General features: G+C 48.6%; 1 long non-coding RNA gene across 1 annotated transcript; it reads left to right on the top strand.

Annotated features, from left to right (window-relative positions):
- The first annotated feature begins 423 nt into the window (after positions 1-423).
- LOC109317539 lies at positions 424-14331 on the top strand. Its single transcript, XR_002103066.1, has 3 exons — positions 424-524; positions 7471-7474; positions 14321-14331. It is a non-coding gene; the product is annotated as an uncharacterized LOC109317539 (long non-coding RNA).
- The last annotated feature ends 3826 nt before the right edge of the window (positions 14332-18157 follow it).

The following is an 18157-nucleotide window of genomic DNA, read 5'->3' as shown; positions in this document are numbered from 1 at the left end:
TTCCAGCACTGCAAGCAGAAGCCAGGCTGCTGGTGGGATGCAGGTGGCTGGTACAAGCAGCCTAGTTTGCAAATAAACAACCAGTCCAGGCAGGAGGAGGAGAAACAGCTCCTCTTTGTTTGTGTCTGAGCTGGCTAAGCATGGCCTCATCCCCTTCAGGCTGCATGAGGCTGCACTTGGCCTCTGCACACAAGCCCAGCTCAGCTCCTCCAGGTCCTAGCTGGTGGCTGACTCGGAGTCTGGTTGAAGAGGTGAAAATGCCAATAGTAAAAAACAGAGCCCTTGAATTGGAGGAGAAATGTGCAGTAATTAGCAGGGGGAAAGTGCTGATGAGAGGGCAGGTGGGAATTGGGGACTCCAGTAGGCTCTGCCATCAGGGGCAGATCCAGGGGGGCTGCAATGGTGCAGTTGCACCCCCCTTTGATTCCTGCTCCACACAAACTTTAAAACCAGATGTCTGGGAGGGGCAGCAGCATTTCTATTCAGGCGGTGCTGAGGAAGTCAATTGATTTCATGTCTCACTGGTATCTCCCAGATTCCCACTAATGTCTTTCCACTCAATGACCCTCCTTTTTTCTTACTGCTCTTGATGCTTAACTATTCAAACTCTCCTTTCTTCTGCAATTTTGCTGTCTGTGGGTGCATCTACACATGCATATTAATATGCAGCAATAAAATGTGGTGCATATCGCACTGGAGTTTATTGCTCTCAGGCACTGCATTTACATGCATGTCTGGGACTGTAGCATGTTAAGCCAGGTTGAAGAGGCCCCGGCTGGCCAGGGGCATGCTGAGTCAGCCTGCCAGCCCGGGGCTGCTCTGACTTGGCTCAACATGCTTCAGAGGGGCTGGCTGGGGCAGGAGGGTGCTTCACAATGTGGGACTAGCCAGCAGGCAGCCCCTGCACTGAAGCACCTGCGTGTCTCAGCCAGCTGGGTCAGTGTCTAGATGTGCATTTCTGCACACAAAAAAACTCTGCAGCAGGATAGTACTTCTAACTTGATGTGGAGTTTATTAGTTTCTCTGCCAAGACTTTAACTGCAGAGCTAATTAGACAAGTCCACAGCAAACGTCTGTAGATCTGCCCAGTTAGCCTTTCCTGGTAATGTCTCTGTTTCACAGTCCTGCAGGCTGCTTTTAGCTCTAACTAAAAATCTTCACTTGGGTGTGTTGATACTAACTCAGGTGTAGAAATGACTGGCCGTGAAGTATTGGAGGCACGAGCAAGACAGTCAAGAAGACTAGATTTCGTTTTATGGATCTGAACAAGAGATGTACATTTAACTATGACTACAGGATTAATGATGACACCATATTTTGATTATTTTGACTATTTTTTGTCTATTTTGTTGTGATTTTTAAAAAATTTATATCTAAAACTAGCAGATTAGTGAATGATAATTAGTGCATGCTCCAATAGTTATATTTGTTCTTGCTTTATCTCAAACTGAATAATATCGTGCTAGCCCCTTAGTGTATTAGTAAAGCTTCTGGTTTCTCTTTAACTGGAGAAAAATATGTACTGGGTTATATGTGATGAGGCACCGCCCGATCTGCACCCCCCCTTTTCAAAATCCTAGATCCACCCATGTCTGCAAGGATGTGTGATGCATACACATGGCCCCACAGAGTGCTCCCTGTGTATCTCCTTGGGCTAATAAATAGTTAGATGGCCAGTGCCAGGAGATCCCTAGACTTCGTAGCAGCAGAAGGAGGGTGAATAAAGCAGCCTTTCCTCTTCCTTGCTAGCAAGCAGCCAAACCCTAAAACGACTTTAAGCCAGTAACAGCCTCCTCTACTGGTATCCAAGTGTACTCTTCATGTATCTGCTGCGGTACTACGGGAAGGAGTCAAAAGTGGGGGGTGGAGTGCCATGTAGACTGCTGCTGGGTGAGCTGTCTGCGATCCCTAGGTTGAACTATCTGGACCTTGACTCTGGGAGATACTGTTTATGGTACCTCAGGTTCACCAGAGTCCACTGATATGGGAGATGGGAGCAAGGCCTCATTTGGAAGATGGGACGTAGTGTGCACTCAGCAGATTTGAAGATGACACCCAGCTGGGCGGAGTTACAGACACTCTCGAGGGTAAGGCTAGGATTCAGGATAACTTTGATGAACTGGAAAAATAATTTGGAATCAAAGCAAGTGAAATTCAGTAAGGACAAGCGCAACATCCTCTACTTAGAACAACTGCATGCACAAGTACAACCTGGGGAGTGATTGGCTAGGCAGCAGTCCTGTAGAAAAGAACCTGGGGGTTACAGTAGGTCATAAACTAAATATGAGCCAAAGGCACTTTTGAAAAAAATCCAAAACAAAATGTAACCCGAGTACACCCAAGGGTGTGCCCTATTCTCTATTGGATGGGATGGATAGGCGGGAGGGGGTGCTGTGAGAGGGACACCAGAATTTTGAACAGAACCCTCTTTCCTCTGTAGAGTTAGCCCAGGCCCAAAGTTCTTAACTACATACAATTTATTAAGTTATAATATACATAAACATAAAACTAAATATCATATACATATATTTACACAGTAAACATTAACCAATAACCAACGTGAAACCCTAAATAACACTATTTACAACATCACAATACAACATTTCAGTTATAAAATATAAGGCACAAACATGAACAATCTTAATAACATCTATTCCTTAATATAGTCCCTGACCCATGGCAAGAGATAGTCCTCCATCCAATGGGGTCCCTTGGCGGGGTGTCCAGGAAGTGCAAAGGGCTCCTCCCCTTAGGGCCTTGACCAGGAGGTGGGGGCTGATTGCCCAGCCCCTTTTCTGGGTTTGCCTGCCCCAAATGTCTTTCCCTTGTGGGACCCAAGGGTCCAATGACTCACACTCCCTCAAGTGGTGGTGGTCAGGGTGCAGCTCAATGGGGTCTCCTCTGGTGGAGCGCCTCTCCAGGCCCCTCCTGCACCGCTGGGTTCCTCCCCACCCTGTATCCCACTCTGGGCACCGAGGGCTCAGCTCCTCTCAGCTGATGCACCATTGCTGCTGGCTTCTGAGTACTGGGCCTCGCGCTGCAGCACTACTATTTCCCTGTGCCCTGGCTTTGGCACTATGGGCTCTTTTAGCACAGGCTGGGCCCTTCAGGCTCCAGTTGTCCATCCTCACGCTGGGTGGCTAACCCAAGCAGCCTCTGCTGCTCCCTGGCTCCCAAGGCGCAGGCCCGTGCACCACCCTGCGCACCGTGGGACTTGGCCACTTGCTGGGAGATGGGGCCTGAGCTGCCTCACTGCAGCCCCAAGGCCTCTGCCCCATGCGGCCCACTGGCCCTACCGCGGTTGCAGGCTCGAGCCGCCGCTTGCAACTCCAAAGCCTAGGCTCCATGTACTGAACCGTGCACCGTGATAGGCCCAAGCAGTCTCACACCACTCCCCTGGCCAGGTATCCGTGCACCATCCCCGTGTGCCATCAACAGCCTGAGCGGTCTCGCACTGCTCCCAAGGCTGCTTCTCCAGTGGCAGCTTCAGGAGCCTTGGGCCTATTGCCCGCTGGGGGAGAGCTCCCAGCTTTCCTTGGCTCCGCTCTTCTTGAGTCCTTCACGCATCTGCCCCTCGTGCTGGGCACGCAACTCCTTTTATACACTCCGGGCTCCGCCCCTGAAGTCTTCGGGACCTGACAGTTGGCAGTCTTCAATCAGGTCCGGGAGAGCTCTTCAAGACAGGGGCGTGACTTTATTTTTCTTGCTGCCTCCTGATTGGTGGATGGGCTCCACCAATCAAAACAGCAGGATCTCAAGCCTGGGACTCAACCCAAGCTCTGAAAGGTGAGCCTGCTACAAAAACAAAAAACAACCCCTCCTAAGACCCCCAGCAACCTGGGCTGTATTAGTGGGAGCATCACTTGCAAGTTGAGGAAAGTGATTTTTTTGCTTTATTCTACGCTGGTGAGGCCACATCTGTTTTGGACGCTGCGTTTTAAGAAAGACGTAGAGTGCAGACAAATTAGAAGGATTCCAGCACAGAGCAACAAAAATGAGGTCTAAGAAACATGACTTATGAGAGAAACCTGAATGAACAGGGCTTGAAGAAGTTAGCCTTGGAGAAGAGGAGACCAGGGTGAGGTTTGATCACGTCTTTAAATCCTTGAAGGGTGGTTCTAAAGGAGATGGGGATAGACTATTCTCTGTGGCTGCAGGGGACAGGACAAAAAACATTGGCCTTAAATTGCAGCAAGGGCAATTTAGGTTGGAGATGAGGAAGAACTTTCTCACTATAAGCCTGGATAAGCACTGGAACAGGATACCCTGAGTGGTTGTAAAATCTCTGAAGTTTTGAAGAACAGGTTGGACAGACATGGCACTGCGAGGATTTAGTCAGGGATGATCCTGCCTTGAGCAGGGTGTTGGACTAGCTGATTTCCTGAAGTCTCTTCCAGCCTTAGTTTTCTATGATTCTTTGCTCCTGAAGCTTGGACCTAAGCCCAAAGACCCAACTCAGTGCTTTACATCTGCGAGGCACTGTTGGGTTACTTGCTGTGCAGTGACGTTCACCCCCTTATCCTTCTCCCGTCCACACATTAGTGGTGTCAGCAGCTGCAGTCACTTATTGCAGAGTCTGCCCATTGCAGTCTTCTCCCTTCCTTGCTGCTCCATCAGGTCACCATCCTGCCAAGGGTTCTCCCAGCAGTGGACACCCAGTGCCCTCTGCGCTGCAAGGGCTCTGCAAATTCCTTAGAAGACAAAGCCCCTTTTGGCTCAAGTCACACTTTCCTGGAGAGCAGCCAGTGGCTTGCCCAGACTTCCGATGCCTGTGTAGGCTCCCCCTGACTCATGGTCATACTTCTCCTTTTCTCATTTGAACCCAAGCAGTGGCCTTTGAACTCCTGCCTGTCACTACATACGCTGAGGCGTGTTCTTCTACTCTTACCCTCCCCTGGCCCATCACCTTCCCTAGCCCCACACAAACCCCGCTTTCCCACACCTGGGTGGACTTGTCAACTGCCTCCCCAAACTCAGCTCTAGGCTGGATTGGACCTGATTAGTTTTCCAGGCGGAGTGGCTGTGATGCTGATGGAAAGCATTGCACTGACGGATGGAAGGTGTCGCTCTTTAAAGCAGAGGCATGCTTCTCTGCCATGCATATGTGCCGGTGGGCCTCTGTGCTGCCCCATTTCCAGACCCTTTCAAGCCTGGGCACTCTCTGGAGTCTGCCTATAAAGGAGAACCTCTCACAACCTCACTCCAGCAATTGTTCTGTGTATGTGGACTTTCACTGGTGAAACTGAGCCAAGACTCTTCAGGTGAGCTATGGAAGATCCCTCTACCCCAGGGGTGGGCAAAATGTGGCCTGGGGGCCGGATGTGGCCCGCCGGGCCACTCTATCTGGCCCACGGGGCGCCTAAAAAATTTAGAAAACTAATATTTATCTGCCCCTGGCTGCCTGTTGTGCAGCCCTTGATGGCTTGCCAAACTCAGTAAGTGGCCTCCGCACATAATAATTGCCCACCCCTGCTCTACCCACAAGGCTGGGCCAGAGGCTGGAGCCCCTTACCTCCACGATGGTGCCCCAGGGCACTAACTCTAAGAGGTATGTCAAAAGTTTTGGCCATCCCTGCTCTAGAGCGCACCTCTCCAACCTGAGAGGACCTCTGTAGCCTGCTACAGCCAGCGGTGACACCCTGCCTTGGGCAGACAGACACTGGGTGTCCTAGGGATAAGCACTTAGGGATCAGTACACCCTGACATTGTGACCCCAGTGCCCTGCCTCTAATTTTGACCACTCTGGGCATGTTTACACATGCATCTTAATGCGCAGTAGCCTATTTTACTGCACATTAAAATGTCATGTAAAAAACTCTGCTATTATATTAATGCAGAGTAAAAATAGGTTACTGCGCATTAAGCATCACTAAAAAAGCATGTGCTTTCACTACTGTGCATTAGGGCAGCCTAATGCACATTTATTAAGTACCTCACATTACAGGTGCTAAACTTAATGCACAGTAGCAAAGTATGCACAGTATCTTGCTGGGATCATTCGACCCCAGCAGACTTCCTGCCTATGGCAAAGGGGTTGGACTCAGTGATCTTGTGAGGTCCCTTCCAGCCCCCAATGTCTACAAAGTCTATGAAATCTAGGAAAAGCACATTAATGAACATGTAGACGTGCCCTCTGTTTATCACACTTAGGTGGGAGGTTGTTGTCCAAAAGACTGGAAGTGACGACTGGTCCTGTGACTTCCTATCCTGCAGGCTAATTCCCATACTGAGGCTGCAAGGCCTGCGATTTCTGTAAATGAGAGACTGGGTCTCTGAGCGGGGCCATAGGGGCCTAAATCTGCTGTCACTGAGGGGGTTGTTGCTTGGGGGGGCAGCTGGTTATTATCTTCATGAAAGCAGCAGCCCTACAGCCAACACCCTGGCAGGAAGCTCAGCAAGGAGCTGGCTAACCCCATGCATTCTTCAGCCTTGACAGAGCTGCTTGCTGGTGGGAGGGCCCATTCTTCTCCCCCTCTGAACAGCCAGCCAGCGTGGCCGGCCGGCTTGGGGCTGAGCGTGACTCAGCAGTCAAGGCTCTGCAGTCCGCCTCTTTGCAGCCTCTATGAGTGTGAGCTCCCTATAGACCTTATACTAGGACTTGGCTTATTCCCTTATTCCCCACCCCCGTCATTGCTGATTCCTCCCTAGCAGCCCAGCACAATGGCAGTGTTCTCATTGCTGGTCAGTACGAAAGGATTTTGGATAGGAATGGATTTTGGTTGGCAAGGAAGGATGCATAACCCCGTGACATCCACTGGGAGCTGGGGAAGGAACAGCAGCAGGCGATCCCTGGGAAATCCACCTCCCCCCCACATGCTGGATTCATCTGTTTTAGGAGGCAGTTTTCCCCATTTGATTAGCACAAGGAACCCCCATGATAGGGGGATAGGTTGTAGCCACATTGGTCTAAGGACATAGGCAAACAAGGATCTTTGGGTAAATCTGGTATCTTTTATTAGACCAATTCAAATAGCTGGAAAAAAATTCCAACTATTTGAGTTGGTCTAATAAAAGATACCAGATTTAGCCAAAGACCCTTGTCTGCCATGACAGGGGATGCACACAACTGACTGTCGTGGGGAGTGTCTTGGACACAAGACAGACCTGTGGTTCTCTTGCCCTCAGGCCAAGCTGTCATTGCAGGCAGATTCACTAACGCCTGGTCTCGTGAGCTTGAGTTCACAAAAGCTTGTGCAATACATTTCTGGGATGGTTACTCTGTAACAGGGGCGGGCAATTATTTCGGGTGGAGGGCCACTTACTGAGTTTTGGCAAGCCATCGAGGGCAGCATGATAGGCAGCCCAGGGCAGATAAATATTAATTTTCTAAATTTTTTTAGGGGCCCCATGGGCCAGATCTAAATGGCCTGGCAGGCTGTATCTGACCCGTGGACCACATTTTGGCCACCCCTGGTCTACAAGGTGCAAGTCTTCCCTGCCTTCTGGCTGGATTTAACTGTCCTGAAGGAGTAAGGTAGATATCTGAGCCTGGTTTTTCAAAACCAGCTAGTGATGGTGTATGCTTTGTTTTGGGGTGGGGGTGAGGGGCACCTTGCCTCATCTAAAAGGGGCCTGATGTTCACGAGGGACTGAGTGGCTATTCTATGAAAGATGGGTTCTTTGAAAGCACTTCAGGCTGGACTCTTCGAAGCATGAGTCACTATAGAAAACCTTGGCCCTGAACCAAATTACTGCTCAGATCTGTTTCCAAATGTCCCCACTGAACAGGACAGAAACAGAAACCCGTAGGTGAACATGCCTGCCCTCTCACCTTGGATTTGGCTCAGATCTGCTGCCAAGCAGGCCCCCCTGTATTGATCCTCAGAGCTGGTACTTCCAATGCATGAGCAAGGGGAGAGGTACTGCTGGAGTTTTAAATGACCACATAGGATGATCAGGCATGCAGCAGGCCACGCTTGGTGCTTCCAGAGTGCCTAACCTGTGTGTGTGCTATGCGCAGCAATGGGCTGCCATATCCTGGGTTTCTTTTGTCTCAAAAGTGGCCTTGGGTTTACTGTTTGTGTTGGATTGCACTCCCCAGAAAAAGCACTCTGCTTGCTCCAACCTGCACGCTGGGTAGCAGGGACTGATGCCAGAAATAAAGTTCATGAAGCCCTGAGTCCTGCTTGCATTAACCAGCTCATCCCAGAGTGGCCCTAGTGGGTTGAGATCAAGAAAACCAAGGAAGCTGGACTATTGCCATTTCATTCTGGATCCCAGTGACAGGCAGGGCAATAAGACAAACTATTCAAGCTGTTCGCTCACCCTTGTAAATAGTTCTGTGCTGGCTGAGCTCCTTTTCATGTTGCCGCTATTTGCTGGTCTGAATCTTTGTGCACTGCTGATTTGAATGCACCAGCATCATGGGTATCCATGCAAGAACCTTTTGCCCATTCAGGGCAAAGAAATAAAACCGTGTGACCTATCTGATGAGTCACAACAGAGCTTGGCTATTAAAAATCTGTCCGTGGAATAAAGATAGAAAGTGATGTCTATCAGATGCCTTTTCACTATGAGCAAATTTGAGGAAACTGCTACCAGTTCATGGATAGAGGAAAAATAAATAACTGTGCTGTATAAATTATATATTGCTGGTCATATACTTATCTGTAATCCCAATTAACAGGAATTATGAGGAACAGTTATCTTGGGGTAACCGGTCAAAGGGAGAGCAGAAAGATTTTCTCAGAAGAGTCTTTGTAGCAAAGGAAGCTTCACTGATCAGTGAAAGGAGGACTAATCTGAGTCAGTCATTTCTAGATAATCTAGCTCAGTGGTTCTCAACCTATTTTGTACTAGGACCTATCTGTAAACATCGCTGGCCAGTCCTGACCCAGTGCCCCTCACTCCTGACCCGCTGCCCCAGGCTCCAGCCCTGCTGTGCGTGGAGCAAGGGGGTGGGGAGGGTTCAAGCAGCTCCTTGTAGGCTGGAACTCTACAAGCCTGCAAGGGAAAAGCCAGTTTCCCATGTTTGTCTCCTTTAAAGGAGAATCCATTTCTAAAGTTTGTTCATGACCCTTTCATATATACTTGTGATACACTTTTGGGTCATGACCCATGGGTTGAGAAACACTGAATTCTAGCATGCTCCACGTGACTTTTCAGTATGAGGTCTAGGATCTATCAGTAGTGACATACAACATCTGGATATCTACAGTATTAACACATGACTTCATGCCCTTTGCTCCACCCGGATTGGGCTAGTTGTGTCTCAGAGGGGATTTCCATCCGGTCATTCAGTGGGCTGCAGGGGACACCTCCACCACCTTGCTTCCAGAGGCCTTTCTTCCAGTGCTAGGCAGATTCACTTCCTCTTTTCTGGGAAGGGCAGGGTTCGTGACAAGCTCCTCTCTGCACCACCCCCTCTCCTCAAACATTTAGTTTTCCCATGAGTTTTGCTCTCTTCCAGCTTAGAAGAGCTGGACATACAAACCTCTCCAATCAGGAGGTATCTCTTCCATCTTGGAGCCTGATAGCTCTCTTATTGTTTTCAGGAGCATCTTGGGTCTCTCTGTCCTGGCTCAGAACAAGAATCTGAGGACTGAGAAATCTGAGAGATAAACCTGAGCTGTCCAGTTAAAAACAATGGATATTTCTCCCACTCTGAACTTAATAATCTGGGAAGGAAGTAGAGTCAGATCTTAGGCACTTTCTTTCCAAAAATAATTCCTTCCAAAAATATATTTGCTGGGCTGGGTTTTCTAAGATGTGCATTTTTCTTTGCATGGTGGGAGGGAGGAGAACGCAATTGTTCCTAGTAAAAGACTAGCCAGCCTGATGGCACCCAGTGCTAGATGCATCTTGGAAAGGAACTGGCAGCACCTCTCCTACCTGTGTCTGATTACAGTTGTTTTCCCCCAGCTCCGCTGCTTGAGGTCTTATACCAAGACTGTACCCTGCCTGGTTATTTCAGAGCTGTGTGAAATTTTGCCCCAAAGGCCAACGCCATGCTAACATCTCCGGGGAGAAAAATGTGCAACTGAGTTTGGAATGGGACAAATTTCGGCTCTCACATCAGCGTAGCTTAAGGGCATGTCTCTGTCCAAGTCACCAGGAGTCAAGGGTGTTTGGCACCTCCTGAAAATCAGGCTGCTCTGAATTTGGTCTGGAGCTCACTGACGTGAGTGGGCTGTGGCAGAAGTTGTGTGATCCAGTGAGTTGGATGCTGGTTTATTGGGCAGGCAAGCTGGGTTTGTTTCCTGGCGCTGTCATTGACTTTGGGGAAGTCACTTCTCCTTTATATCCACTTCACTATATTCTACTGAGACTGTGGCAGGAACTGGGTGCAGTGGAGCCCTTATCTCAGCTGGGGCCCCTAGAAACGTCTGTAATGCAAATAATGACAAATACTTCAGTGAGTATTGAATCATCCTTCTGATGAGCCTTCTGTTAGGTGCCTGGACACCAAGGATAAAGCTACACAAACAATGCGTGAGCTAACTTGGGTACCAGAAGCATTATAATCACATTACCACTGCCCAGGCTAATATAACTTTCTTCTTGGCAGGGCTAGTTAACCTGCACTAACCTAGCTATACTGCTTCCAGTATCTGAACTTGCTCAGGTAACTCTACACAACCATGCGCTGGGCCATGGATACATACCCTACATTTAAACGTCACCAGTGCTTGTGAGGAGGGGCTGCAATCATGCTTCTGAATGACATGTCTGTGAGTTTGCAAACTTACTGCTGGGTCATTTTCTATGCTGGTATCATTGTGGGCAAGGCTTTCAGAAAGACACATTCTCATTTCATTCAGAACTCTGCATAGGCTCTAAAGGCTCAATAGTGTAACTGAGGTTTGGTGAGCAAGAAATCATTGCTGGATGCCAATTTAGAGAGCTGCCAGAATAGTGACCATTGTGGAGCCCATGCCATAGGACCAGTAGCCCAGGTGTGGGGAATCTGCATTGGAGAAGCAATAGCCAGAGTCTTTGTGTTTGTGGTGCATAAAGACTGCACCACTTCTGCATGCCTCTCCCAGGGCACTAAACTTGCTAGTGATCCCTCTTTAAAGGCCATAAGAGCATGCTGCTAGGATCAAGATACCGAATGCTGTTAGATGTTGGACACATCAAAGTGTGGTAGTATGCAATGACTGGTCATTGTAGAGAGATCATTGATATTGGGCTGCATGGCTGCCTCTTAGGGAGTGCTGTAGGGGGTGGCAAATGCAGGAGAGAAAAGCATGGCTGCAAACACTGAAGAATGGATTTTTCACTTGTGCTTCAAACTCATTTGGTCCTCTCCAGAACAAATATACTTCTGCGTGTGCAAAGGGACCTTTGGTTCCATGGTGGGGAAAGTCTAACCTCTGTAGTCTTCTCTGGCCAAATGATGTCAAGGAAGAGGCAGGTCGGAGAAGCTAGAAAGGGACTCATCTGAAAACTGGAAGTACTATAAGGTTGAGCCCAAGTCTGCTAGAGTTGTGAGTTCAGCATAGGTTTGGTCCATATCTCTTGCACATAGACTCAGAGAGAGCCCTGTACTGCTCACAGATTCATGATGTCTCCCTAGCGGGACTGATGGATGGAGATCTTTGCTGGGACTTGCATCTGACAGCAGCTGAAGGCTCGGCAACAGTGTCAAATTGCATGGTCAGCCAATGCTAAATTCTGTGAGACAGATGTAGAAAGAAAAAAGATTCAAGAGGGACTCCCAAAACTCTGCATGCAAAGCCATCAGCTCCAACCTCAATGCTGACAGATAGAAACAAGGCAGACAAAACAAACCTCATGCCCTTCAACAATGGTGGGACAGGGAGCTTCAGGGCTGGCAGAGGTCTCCATGCTCCTTCCCTGATAACGTCTAGACACTGAAGGAAAGGCAATTGAGGAAACCCAGGAATGTCAGAGTAAACACAGCCAGTGTGGGCATGCGCCAGAGCTTGAGCCAAGAGCAGATGAGGCAATGCCCTGGTGGGATCCAGCCCCAAGCCCTGGAGAGACTTGGCCTGGATGTGAAGTGGCAGAAATGTGTCCCAGAAGTGCTGCGATCCTGCTGGATTGCTTCTATTTCCATCGGGGCCAACACCAAGTTTAGCAGCTGGGACAGGCTGTTCTGCTACTGTTTCTTCAGTGGGGAAGTTGCTGCTCATGCAACCAAGGAGCTGCTTCAGCCACAGTGGACTTAGGTGGGCAAGAAAAGAATATTTTGTTGGACCAGTTCACCATCCTGGACTCTCGTGGAGCTTGGGGGCCAGATCCCATGCTGGAGTAAAATGGTGTAGCTCCATTGGAGTCAAGGGACCAAGTTCTCAATGGGTGTATCTTGCTTAATTAGGGCTAGTGGGCCAAATCTTCTATAGGTTCAAATTGGCATAGCTCCATTGGAGTTCGTGGGCCAGATCCACAGCTAGTATAAATCAACTGGTGTAGCTCAGCCGGAGCCAGTGGTGTGACCCTGAATTACAGCAGCTGAGGTTCTGGCTGAGAACCTTTCAAGGGCACGTCAGAGGATGTCTGTGAAAAGAGACTATGGCAGTGGCACCCGGACGTACTCAACACCTAAGCCTGACTCTAAGCATTATGCTCATTGTAACAGGGCACCTGATACGGTGTCTGTTATGGGGGAAAAGGGGATATGCCAGCGGGAACAAAGGAAAAAGCTTATCAGCGGCTGGACCATGGTGGGAAGAACAGGACAGGGCTGAGCACCAGGAACCTGGGCGTTCCCAGTAAAGTTCTGCCTGGACTCCAGCAGGGCTGAATGTGGGAGCTGGGCCAGGGCAGATTGGCTTCTGGGGAAGGAGCAGGAAAATAAAAGGGACACAGGGAGAAGAGACAGATTGCCCCTGGGGCAGGGGCCAACCGTAGGAGATGGGGCACGGCAAGGAATGCAATCGGAACGGCTAGTGGAGCAACTCCAGAGACCGGTACTTACCAAAGACTGAGGAGGAGAAGCAACATCTGGGAAGAGCAGGTGAGCCATGGTCCAGGTGAGTGTCGATCTAGGGAAGGGCGTTACCTGTGGGAGAGAAGATGGGGGAAGCCAGAGTGAGGAGCTGCAGGGAGGCAGAGCAGCTCCTCCACCCTCATTACCCAGAGGGAATTCCTTGGAAAGGGAAACAGGACAACAGGAGAACTGTAGGTGTCTGCCTAAAGTGCTAGAGAGTCTCAGAGGCTGTGACCCTGAGCATCTAAGGGCCAGCTCTCCCTGGCTGATGGGCCACGGACTGCTGTTTAATTCTCGCGGGGGCTGTGAATAGAACAGTTCCCATCTGAGGGAGAGCAGAGGAATGCCACCGCCCTAGGGATGCTCGAGAGAGGACAAGAAAGGGATGGAGGGAGGGATGCTCATAGCCATGAGACCCATCCGAAGAAGAAAGAGTGGAAGAACACCTGGAGCAACACCAAAGTCTGGGATGTCTCAGGTGTGGTCAGGACGGGGTGAAGGGTTTGAAGCAGGAGCCCTGTGAAGAAATTCCAGTCAATTCTCCGAGGCATATTTGGAAGATCATCTCCCAAGCTCTGTGTTCTTTCTTAATGTATCTGTTTTTCCATCAAGACATGGCAGAAGAGTGAGAATCACAAGACTAAATGCCTGTGAGCCCCAAGCAGCAGACAATTTCCAGCAAGTCATCCTGGAGAGCAAATAAACTATATAAACAGCTGACGGCCTACCTTAATGACCGTTGGGCGGTTGGGGCACTTCACCCATGGGTCACAGAGAGTGAAGTGAGACTGGACCCTGATTTCCAGTCTGATGTTCAAATCATTAAATTCAAAGGAAGGCCCCTTTGTAATTCAGCTGACTGAAGCTGAGCTGGCTCACTCCATTCAGACTGTCAAAAGCCTTGCTGCTTTCTTTAAAACTTTTCTCCAGGGCTGTCGCCTACTGTATCAGAGGGAACATAAAAATAGTCATAAACACAAACCACAATTTTATTGCTATTCATCTAATTTCCTCTTGGTCTTCCCATCTGGGCTACTGCAGAAGTCTGCTAAGGAACCGATCATCGCATACTTGCAACTCTGAAGTCTTCCAGCTCTCTGAGTAAAGAGTCATGCCACCCAACAGCATCTGGAGATTGATCCCCAGTGGGCTGCTCTGCCCTGCCTGCTCCCCAGGCTGCACTCCAGCACACTAGTGATGTGCACAGCGACATCCAGCTCCCCAAAGGGCTGCTCCCCGGCACACTGATCCCAAACTGTCCAGGTCTCAACACAGGACCCTAGGCTGAGCTGCACTCTGTGCTGGACCCTACACTTCTGTGAATCTGTGTGCTGCTGGAGTGCAGTGTTGGTTTCCAGAACTGGAAGTCTGCTCAGCCACACCTTAGCTTGGGAAAACAATGGATTGCCTTCCTCTGCATGCCAGTCACCTGATCCAGCCTAGCTGCTGCCGCCTGGGATAGAAAACAGCACAGTTATCTCTGAAGAATCCTATGGACTTTCTTCCTGCTGATTTGGGCTTTGTTTTTAAGGGTTCCTGTGTCTAATAAAAGGTTCCCTCACACTCTTTGGGCCATGTCAGGTGCAGCTCAGGGTATTTGGCCTCGCACAAGACACAAAACCCTTTTTAAAATCCCAGAGGGAGAGGGACAGGGACAGGGCCCAGGGGCAAGGAGAGCAGGGGGGTGGGAATGCTCAAGCACCCCTCATCACCTGATTGGCTGAATGTAAGGGTGTCCGGGGATGTCAGGCTACTCATTTTAGTTCTTTTAATTCCACCAGCAATCAGAGAGGGGTGCGTGAACGCAATGAAATGGGTGTTTATTGAAGGGGCGCAGGCTCTGAGATCTGATCTGGATAGGAAATCTATGGCAGGCTGCCTCCACCAGTCACAAAATTTGGTGATATGCAGCATCTACTTCTGCCTTGTAGCTCAGTGTGGAAGAGAATATCAGTGTTTTGCTCACTGGGAATATTCAGCAGTGGTGAGGCCACATCTGGAGTACTGTGTCCAGTTTGGGGTCTACCATTACAGAAAGGATGTGGACAAATTGGAGAGAGTCTAGCGGAGTGCAACCAAAATGGTTAGGGGACTGGGGCACATGATTTATGAAGAGATACTGAGGGGACTGAGCTTATTTAGTCCAGGGAAGAGAAGACTGAGCAGGTGGGGGTATCTAATGGCAGCCTTTAGCTCCCTGCAGGATGGTTCCAAAGAGGACGGAGCTGGACTGTTCTCAGCGGTGGCAGATGAGAAAACAAGGAGTAATGGTCTCAAGTTGCAGCAAGGCAAGTTTAAGTTTGATATTAGGAAAAAACTTTCTCACTAGGAGGGTAGTAAAGCACTGGAACAGGTTACCCAGAGAGGTGGTGGAAGCTTCATCCTTGAAGGTTTTGAAGACCTGTAGACCAAGTCTTGGCTGGGATGATCTAGTTGGGGCTGGTCCTGCTTTGGGCAGGGGGATGGACTAGATGTGACCACCTGAGCTCCCTTCCAACTCTTAATTTCTATGTTTCTATGAACTCAGAAGGTCTTGCTATCCTGAAACTTGAAAATTAAACCCCATAGCCAATGGGGTTAATAATGTGCTGACATCATACTGCTGTCTAATGTGCATGGTGAAGAGACAGTCACGAGTCAGAGATTTTTGTGGGTTAGGAGATCACAGATCCAAGTCCAGATGCACCTGCCAAAAGAACAATGGGTATTTCTTTCCAATGAATGCTGTGAGCCAGGTCCTGTGCAGATGGATTGTTAATTATAGCACAGTGAAAGGATTTCCTCTGCTCTGCCTTAATTATCCAGGAGCACAATGTAGATAAAACAGGCCATCACATGAATTTGGATACAATGCACTTCCAGCTACTGATGGGAAAAATGTGCATGGGTAGAGATTAAAGAAATAGCGCCAGAGCCACAACTGGTGACATCTAGCTTCCTTTATTGACTTCAGTGGGGTACAGTGAATTATACATGCTGAGGGTCCGTCTACTACAGTAGCTGTTTCTCATCCCTCTTGATCTCCACATACTACCCTTTGATACTTTTTCCTTGTTAGCTGAGATTTCTCTCTGACAGGTTCATCAACCTGACAAAACGATTCATCTGACCAGACTGCAGAATGGAAAAAATGACAGCTCTGTTTGGTTTTTTTCCCCATAGTTTCTATTTTTAGCCTGTTCCCCTGAACCCCGGAGATTAATTTATCCAGTTTTGCAAACTTTGACTCAGCCCCAGGAGAAGCCACTGAAGCCAACCCACAAGAAGCTGTTGTGCTCACAAGGGTGTGGAACTTACCCAATCATACCGTAGATGCAGAGCGTATTCCCTTTCAGATCAAAGCCTGGGAAACAAAGACCACGCTGTTACAGAACACAGATGGACAGCAAGCAGATGTGTACGCATTTGTGTACATGCATCTCAACTGCACACACATAGTTGCATGCATGTACAGTCACACATATCTGCATGCCTTACCCATGATGGCATGCTTTCTGAGGACAAACAAGCATACTCCTACTGTTATTTCACACAGATACAAATAAGTACAGCTGGACACATTTATAAATCCTCGTGCACATACACAGCTACTTGCACAGTTTTCATTCTTACATATGCTGAAATGTGCAGACAGACAACAACACAGTAGCACTTGCACACGTATCACACACCTTGATGAAAATGCAGATGCACACACAGCACACATCCACTTGCACAGTGCTATACATGATTTCTCACACACACACGATTTTGGAATGGCAAGGCAATACTCTCTAAAGACAGATCCCACTATCTAGTCTTAGTTATGTCCATCTAAAGCCATTTAAAGTTCTGGCATCTGTTTTGGCTGTCGGCGCTAAGAATTTCTCTGATTCAACCAGGACAGCCAGCAACATGATTTCAGTCAGTGAAATCAGTTTTATTTCTTGTTTCTATTTCATTTCATGTTTTTAGCTTAGTTTGGTGTGACAAAAGTTTCACCAGAAATGTTTACTTCCTGTGCAACAGAGGCTGCTGATGGTATTTTAGTTTTAAAAAGAGCAGAAGCATCATTTCTACTATCTTAAAGTTCAATCTCATGTATTAGGCAGACTTTAGAAACAGGTTCACTTAGGTTTCTGGTCCTTCACAATACTTTCACAACCGTCTCTTGCTCCTCAATAAGATGTCTTTTGTGCCCATGAAGATTTCATAATTGTGCTCTTGGGTTTTGGGAAAGGCCTTTTGAAACCACCTGTTGGCCCAGCTGTGTGAGCTAACAGTGTTCTCCTATTTGCTTGCTGAATCAGGAATTCATGGTGACAGTGGATCTCGGTGATATTTGAGCGTTTGGTCACAGCTACACACGTATGTATGTATCCCATGCCCATATCTACCCCATATAGGCATGTGCACATTCCTCCACACCAAAAGATATGTTCATTTACATATACTTTGCAACCAAATGTACAGAGGCATCCCTGTATACCTCACACACACAGACATGCACGCTGGCATACGCAGCACATGCACCTAGGCATGAAAACTGTGCATCCTCCCTTTTAGTGCATCTTGACCCATTAACTAGCACACTGCACACCTGTCCACACATTGGTACCTGCTCCTATGTCACACTCACATATCCACACTGAAACTCTCACTCGTTTATGAGGGCATGCATTGACGTACATGCTTTGCAAGGAGGCATATCCAAACCTCACGCACACAGTTAGACTGTCTATACAGATAGTGTAAGAAGATACTGTACAGGTGGTGTAAGAAGGATGTCATGGCTATGGTGGTCTTCAAATGATGTGATGGTCCTTTCTTAGGACCATCTCTTTTATTGGATCAACTATGTTGCTGGGATAAAGTTAGACAAGCTTTCGAAGGGAAGGGATTCAGGGACCTGAGGAAGCATGTCTTCTTCCCTTTGAAAGCCTGTCTAACTATCCCAATGATAGCTGGGCCAAGAAAAGAGATCACCCTAGGAAATCCTGGCCTCGGGCAGGTATCATGCAAACACTTCTATTTTTGCCCTGGGGGAGGCATCTAGGATGATGGGCATGTGGAAAGGTCTACGCATTTCAGGTGACAGTCCCCTTCCAAGGGGCGGCCGAGGCCCTCAGCGCCCCCCTACGTGGCAGCTCTGCACTCTTACGCCCACTGTGACACCTCCCAGGCCGTCACCTGCCCACACACCCACCCCAAATTGCTGAGCTGAAGTTCACACCTGCCTGTTGACAGCTCTGTTTTTTGCTGGTATAATCATGTTACCGGGGG

The sequence above is a fragment of the Crocodylus porosus genome, unplaced genomic scaffold (genome assembly GCF_001723895.1).
Source record: "Crocodylus porosus isolate Cpor-Errol unplaced genomic scaffold, CroPor_comp1, whole genome shotgun sequence".
Lineage (NCBI taxonomy): Eukaryota > Metazoa > Chordata > Crocodylia > Crocodylidae > Crocodylus > Crocodylus porosus.
The sequence above is the reverse complement of the archived record's forward strand: the minus strand, read 5'-3'. Positions and strand labels throughout refer to the sequence as shown.